The 7,085-nt window shown below is 42.3% G+C and overlaps 1 long non-coding RNA gene across 3 annotated transcripts in view; it reads right to left on the bottom strand.

Annotated features, from left to right (window-relative positions):
* Positions 1–1,305: 1,305 nt before the first annotated feature.
* LOC123517574 overlaps positions 1,306–7,085 on the bottom strand; it is a 21,090-nt gene continuing 15,310 nt past the window's right edge. For all 3 annotated transcript variants that reach the window (XR_006678495.1, XR_006678493.1, XR_006678494.1), the window contains exon 4: positions 1,306–1,616. This is a non-coding gene — a long non-coding RNA (uncharacterized LOC123517574). The remainder of the gene's footprint in view (positions 1,617–7,085) is intronic.

Here is a 7,085-nt window from a genome sequence, read left to right as displayed (position 1 = left end):
GCTTGCTTGCTTTCTCTCTCTCTCTCTCTCTCTCTCTCTCTCTCTCTCTCTCTCTCTCTCTCTAATATTCACACTATCTCTTTACATACCTTCCTTTCTTCCTTTCCTCTTCCTCTTCCTCTTCCTTTTCCTATTCCTCCTCCTCCTCCTCCTCCTCCTCTCTCTCCCACCACAAACACACACACACACACACACACACACACACACACATCATTTCTTTCCTCATTTCATACCACTTGCAAATGCGAGCGAGACAAATAAAGAAAATGTATATATATATTTTCTCTCTCTCTCTCTCTCTCTCTCTCTCTCTCTCTCTCTCTCTCTCTCTCTCTCTCTCTCTCCCCTCCTCATTTTCTCCTCGCCACAAAACATGTCCATTTAAGGTCAATTGTGCCTCTTGTCCCCTTCTTCCTCCTCCTCCTCTTCTTCTTCCTCCTCCTCCTCATCCTCTTCCTCCTCCTCCTCCCATACACTGGACAGGAAATGGACTCTCCGAGCTTATTTCTAAATGCCTTTATGTTTAGAGCCCTTTGAACTCTCTCTCTCTCTCTCTCTCTCTCTCTCTCTCTCTCTCTCTCTCTCTCTCTCACAAACAACGTTACAACTATAATACTAAAATTCTACGAGAGAGAGAGAGAGAGAGAGAGAGAGAGAGAGAGAGAGAGAGAGAGAGAGAGACCCCTCTTTTCCTGGTAGTGAGAAATGGTGTTTGTGTGACATTTAAGACCCTTTACCTCGAGGAAGGTGAAGGAAATGTGGAGGAGGAGGAGGAAGAGGAGGTGGAGGAGGAGGAGGAGGAGGAGGAGGAGGAGGAGGAGGAGGAGGAGGAGGAGGAGGAGGAGGAGGTGGATGAGGCAGTGATTGAGAAAGGAAGAGAGAGAGAGAGAGAGAGAGAGAGAGAGAGAGAGAGAGAGAGAGAGAGAGAGAGAGAGAGAGAGAGAGAGAGAGAGATTCAGTGTGTGTGTGTGTGTGTGTGTGTGTGTGTGTGTGTGTGTGTGTGTGTGTGTGTGTGTGTGTGTGTGTGTGTGTGTGTGTGTGTGCGCGCGTGTTGCATTAAAGACATGAGAACGTAACATGATAAACCCACACACACACACACACACACACACACACGTGGGTAAGTAAATGAATAACAAGATAAATAAAAATACCAGTAAAAGTATATTAAACTGTAATTTTGGAACAACAACATTGTCCACCACTCTCACTCTCACTCTCTCTCTCTCTCTCTCTCTCTCTCTCTCTCTCTCTCTCTCTCTCTCTCTCTCTCTCTCTCGAAGCCACGCCAATACAAGCAATACCTCCTCTTTCTTCTCCTCCTCCTCCTCCTCTTCTTCCTCGTCGTGCTCTTCTTCCTGCTCCTTTCTTCCTTTTTATCTCCCTTTTTATCAATCTCTTCTTTCTTTTGGTGTTTCTTCCCAGGCAATCCAGGTCCTACCCCTCTTCCTCCTCCTCCTCCTCCTCCTCCTCCTCCTCCTCCTTCTGCTTAGCCTGAATCCCTTGCCTCAAACCATTCTTCCTCCGTCAGTAGAATCATTACCTCCTCCTCTTACTCTCCTCTTCCTGTTCCTCCTCGTCTTCCTCTTCCTCTTCCTCCTGCTTGTGTTACGTCTCTGAGGAGTTGGAAGAGAGAAATCAATAAATGGTAGTCTTGATTCGTAAAAATACTGATTGATTTAATGTGTGACTACCTCTATACACACCTGTACTGGCCTGACTGCGTGACTTTTAATACACACACCTGCAGTAGGATATAGTATGCAAAGTGACCTAACCTAATCTAACCTAACCTTAGTGTTTCTCAATGGTTCTCTAATGATTTGGTTTAATGATGCCTTGACTAATCTAAATAGTGTCTTTTAATGGTGTTTTTAGTGATTAATCAAACCTAATCTGTGTTTTTTAATGGTTCTCTAATGGTTTGGTCTAATGATGCCTTGACTAATATAAATAGTCTTTTAATGGTGTTTTAGTGATTAACCAAACCTAATCTGTGTTTTTAATGGTTTTCTAATGGTTTGGTTCTATGGTATCTTAACCCCCTAACCTAACTTGTCTTTAAAGGTTGTGTGTGGTGGTTTGGTTCCTTGGTGGTCAAGTTAACCTCACCTAACCAGACTAACCTAACCTAACCTGTGCTTTTTTCAATGGCACCGTGTGGGTTTTTGGTCCCATGGTGCAAGTGGTGAGATGGTAGCAAGTGTACAGAGTGGAGGATCTAAGACGGTGACTCGGCTGGGAAGTATTTATGAGACAAAGACCTCGTGAGATTATTTACTTGTGCTGTCAAGACGAAGGAAGCGAGACGTGTTAGTGCCAGGGAAGTGTCTAGAATATTCAATGGACTTCACAACATTCATGCGGGTGATCACTTAATGAGTATTTTGCACAAGATATCCGTCAAATCAATATTACGTTCTCTCTTAACCCTTTCACTCCACATCTTTATTCAATTCTTACTTTCAATATTTCCTCGTTTTCTAGTCACCTCAGAACATTTTACTGACTAGAATCTCAAAACTATATATCTTTTATGGCTTTATATGCAATAGATGCTTCATTCTTCAATACCATGACGTGTTTCCATATTTATCTTCTTACTCTTGGGTGATTTTATACACCTTCAGAAACTTTATGTGGGTGATTAAAACAGTGAAGACTCTGGCCATTAATCTTCTGACCTCTCTCTCTCTCTCTCTCTCTCTCTCTCTCTCTATGTAAATAAAATCGTCAAATCACACCCAAAACTCGGTATAAATGCGTCCCAGTGCTGAAAGGGTTAAAGATGTCATACCTTTCTCCGTGTGTTGTGAATTGTATAGGTGAGTAAAAGAGAAGACTGCGCTGTGAATCTTGTAGTGTCGTTACCAATACCACCTTTGAGTAACTTAAAACCACTTAGACTTCATACTTCTCTCTGCTTATAAAGACAATACATTTTTTTTTTTTTTTTTTGTATTATGAATTAAATGTAGCAATGTGAGAGGTAACTGGGCAGTGAGTGTTATAATATCCTCAGCGGTACAAATTTCATACTTCTCTCTTTACATACTTGTCCTGGAGTATTGTAAACTGTATCCCGTAATGAAAGCAGTAACGGGGCTGTGAATCTTGCCATACCGCTAGCAACACAACACAACACAACACGTCAACAGCACAAGTCCAGTGTTCTTAACTCCTTCAGTACCATGACGCGTTTCGATATTCATTCTGCTTATTATATAGTGACTTTATACAGCTTCGGAAATTCATGTGTGGATTTGAATAGTAAAGACTTTGGCCATCAATCTTTTGACCTCCATAAACCCTTCGTAATGTCAATAAAATGGTCTAACTGTACACAAATCTCAAGGTAAAATGTGTCCCAGTACTGAATGGGTTAAAGGTTTTGCTCTCTCTCCATCACTACTTTCCAAAGGCTTTAGTTGAAGATACTCATGTTTTTAAGGGTATTTTTATGGTTCCGGTGGTGGACTGGCAAAATTTCTAGTTTACTAAGAGAAACGCTTGAAAACTCAGCTTCGCATCTGAGGCCTTGGAAAAATGTCACGGTGAGAGAAAAAAGGCGTTTCTGAATACGAGGGTTGTGTATCTTGCAATATCGTTTGCAACACAACGCAACACAAGACAACACGTCAGTCGCATAAAAGGCCTGTACTTTTAAACCCTTAGGTCTCTCACTATCACTACTTCCCAAATGTTTCAGTTTTTGTTCAGGTCTTTTTAAGGGTATTTTTATGGTTCCGGTGATGGAGTGGCAAGATTTCTAGATTATTAAGAGAAACTGGCTTCAAAACTCACCTAGTCGTCTCTGTGGCCTTGGAAAACTGTCACGGGGAGAGACCAAAGCGTTTTTGAATAGACGAAAAATTCAACATTCTTTTTTGACCGAGTTGAAGTGCCGTCCAATGTCAGCGAACAGCGATTAAAACAGACTCACTTGAATACAAAACACCACTTGACTGAAGCAATGCACGGGACACGAGTAGCAATCTCATTCTCATCTCTCTTACAAAACTTCCCCGAACTTTTTTTTTTCCCAGTATTTAGTGTTTTTTTCTTCCTAGCGTGAGGTTGGGGGGAGGTGGGGAGAAGCCTTCATTTTTACTATCTTTTATATCACATGCTGGGACTCAATATACTTTAATGTGTTGCTTTGTGTTCCTCTGTGATCCTCTTAGCTTTCATCTTCACTGCCCTCCTTCCTCCTCCTCCTCCTCCTCCTCCTCCTCCTCCTCCTCCTCCTCCTCCTCCTCCTCCTCCTCCTTCCTCCCTCCTCCTCCTCTTAAGCTGTAAACGACCAAGACTTACGGGAGCGCTCACCAGGGGACGTTGAGATCAAATTTACATGTGAGAGAAGTTATCCGTGACCCCAAGTGTGTGTGTGTGTGTGTGGATCCCCCGTGAGTACTATACCGTCTCTCATCTCTCATCTCTCTCTCTCTCTCTCTCTCTCTCTCTCTCTCTCTCTCTCTCTCTCTCTCTCTCTGTGTGTGTGTGTGTGTGTGTGTGTGTGTGTGTGTGTGTGTGTGTGTGTAGATAATCAACCAGCTAAACAGACAGGCAAAGTTACGCATACAGTTAAGGAGACAGACAAATAGACAGACAGAGATACAGAAAGATAGATGTAAGTTGGTAGATAGACAGACAGACATAGATAGAAAGAAAGATCAGTAAATACATCAATAGATAAATAGATAAACAAACATAGATAAATAGGAAAACAGACACATAACTAAACAAATGAAAGAGAGAGAGAGAGAGAGAGAGAGAGAGAGAGAGAGAGAGAGAGAGAGAGAGAGAGAGAGAGAGAGAGAGAGAGAGAGAGAGAGAGAGAATGGCTTTAAGGGGAGACCTTTAAGTTTTAATTAAACCCCCGATTTCCAAGTGAGCCCTCAGGATGTGTACGTAAATGAGGAGGAAAAACGGACACGCGCGCGCGCACACACGCACACACACACACACACACACACACACACACACACACACACACACACACACTCATACATTGGTGGCAGCGGTAGGATTCAAACATATGCTCTCTCTCTCTCTCTCTCTCTCTCTCTCTCTCTCTCTCTCTCTCTCTCTCTCTCTCTCTCTCTCTCTCTCTCTCTCTCTGGTAATTAGCAGAGTCAGAAAAAGTGAAAATAAGGAGAGGCGGAATAAATAAAGATGTTAAGGAAGAAGAAGAAGAGACAATAAAGAAAAGGAACAAAGAGAAAGAGGAATAAATGAGAGGAAGAGAAGAATGTGGAGAGAAAGATTAGAGATAAAATATGGAAATGAAACCATAAGGATAAAGAGAAGAGGAAGACGATAATGATGATGATAATGATGAAAATAGAATAACAACAACAACAACAACAACAACAACAACAACGGTGAAATATTTCCAAATTCTATAAAACTGACCAAAATAACCAAAAAAGGGAAGAAAAGGGAAAAAAAATCAAAGAAAACGAGAGATGAGCTTCAGGTAAACACGATGGAATTAATTAAACAGGTAAAGGAGAAACAAAATTAACGCAAAAAAAAATAAAAACAAAACAAGAAAACACGAAGACACAAATTTAGTGAAAAGAGACAAAAAAAAGTAATTTCTCTTTCCTTTCCTCCTTTACTGTGTGTGTGTGTGTGTGTGTGTGTGTGTGTGTGTGTGTGTGTGTGTGTGTGTGTGTGTGTGTGTGTGTGTGTGTGTGTGTATTATTTCTCTCTCAGGTTACGGTAAGTATATAACAATAGAAGAGGAGGAGGAGGAGGAGGAGGAGGAGGAGGAGGAGGAGGAGGAGGAGGAGGAGGAGGAGGAGGAGGAAGGGAAACAACGGAGGGAGGAGGGAGAGGAAAGGAATAATCGTGATCAAAGCAAAGGAAGGAAGGAAGGAAGGAAGGAAGGAAGGAAGGAAGGAGGAAAGGCAGGCAGACAGGCAGGCAGGAAAAAAAATAAATACATAACAAAAGGAGGAGGAGGAGAAGGAGGAGGAGGAGGAGGAGGAGGAGGAGGAGGAGGAGGAGGAGGAGGAGGAGGAGGAGGAGGATAGAAGCGGATGAGGAAACGAACATTCGAAGGAAGAAAGGAAGAAGGGAAAGACAGAACAGTTAGAGGAGGAAGAGGAAGAGGAGGGAGAAGAAGAGGAGGAGGAGGAGGAGGAAGAAGAAGAAAACGAGCCGGAGGAGGAGGATAAAGGGAAGCAGACGAGAAGGAAGACGAAAACAGAGAATAAGAAAACAGAAAATTGAGAAGAAAAACAAAACGTACAAAAATTGGCATGCAAATATTTTAATGGGAGAGATAGATGTGCATATAGGAAAGTTGGGTTAGGAAGGACAGTCTCTATTGAACAGTTATTGGGAGCGCACTGTTTACCGAGGAGGACACACACACACACACACACACACACACACACACACACACACACACACACACACTTACAATGCAAACACTCAAAACACCCTCAAAACAAACAAATAAACCCCTACAATGCAAACACTCAAAACACCATCAAAACACCACTCAAAACACCCTCAAAACACCACCAAAACACTCTCAAAACACACAAATACACCCCTACAATGCAAACACTCAAAACACCCTTAAAACACCACCAAAACACCACCAAAACACCACCAAAACACACAAATACACCCCTACAATGCAAACACTCTCAAAACACCACCAAAACACACCAAAACACCACCAAAACACCACCAAAACCCTCTCAAAACACACAAATACATCCCCTACAATGCAAACACTCAAAACACCTTCAAAACACCACCAAAACACCACAAAAACACCCCCAAAACACCCCAAAACACACACACACACAAACAAACACAGGTACACCAATTCAGCATCTCACCAGACCTTACTGCCGCTAGCAATATTCCTTCATAATATCACCACCACCACCACCACCACCACCACCACCACCTACACACTTACATACACACGTATTCAGAGTGGTTTCGTCTTTCACTACCACTGTTTTCAAAGGCCACACGGATTATTACAGGTGTTCTAAAGTAAAAACTCTATTAATTAGTTTCTCAACCACGGTATGTTATCAAATATGTTGCTAATA

The sequence above is a fragment of the Portunus trituberculatus genome, chromosome 6 (assembly GCF_017591435.1).
Source record: "Portunus trituberculatus isolate SZX2019 chromosome 6, ASM1759143v1, whole genome shotgun sequence".
Lineage (NCBI taxonomy): Eukaryota > Metazoa > Arthropoda > Malacostraca > Decapoda > Portunidae > Portunus > Portunus trituberculatus.
The sequence above is the reverse complement of the archived record's forward strand: the minus strand, read 5'-3'. Positions and strand labels throughout refer to the sequence as shown.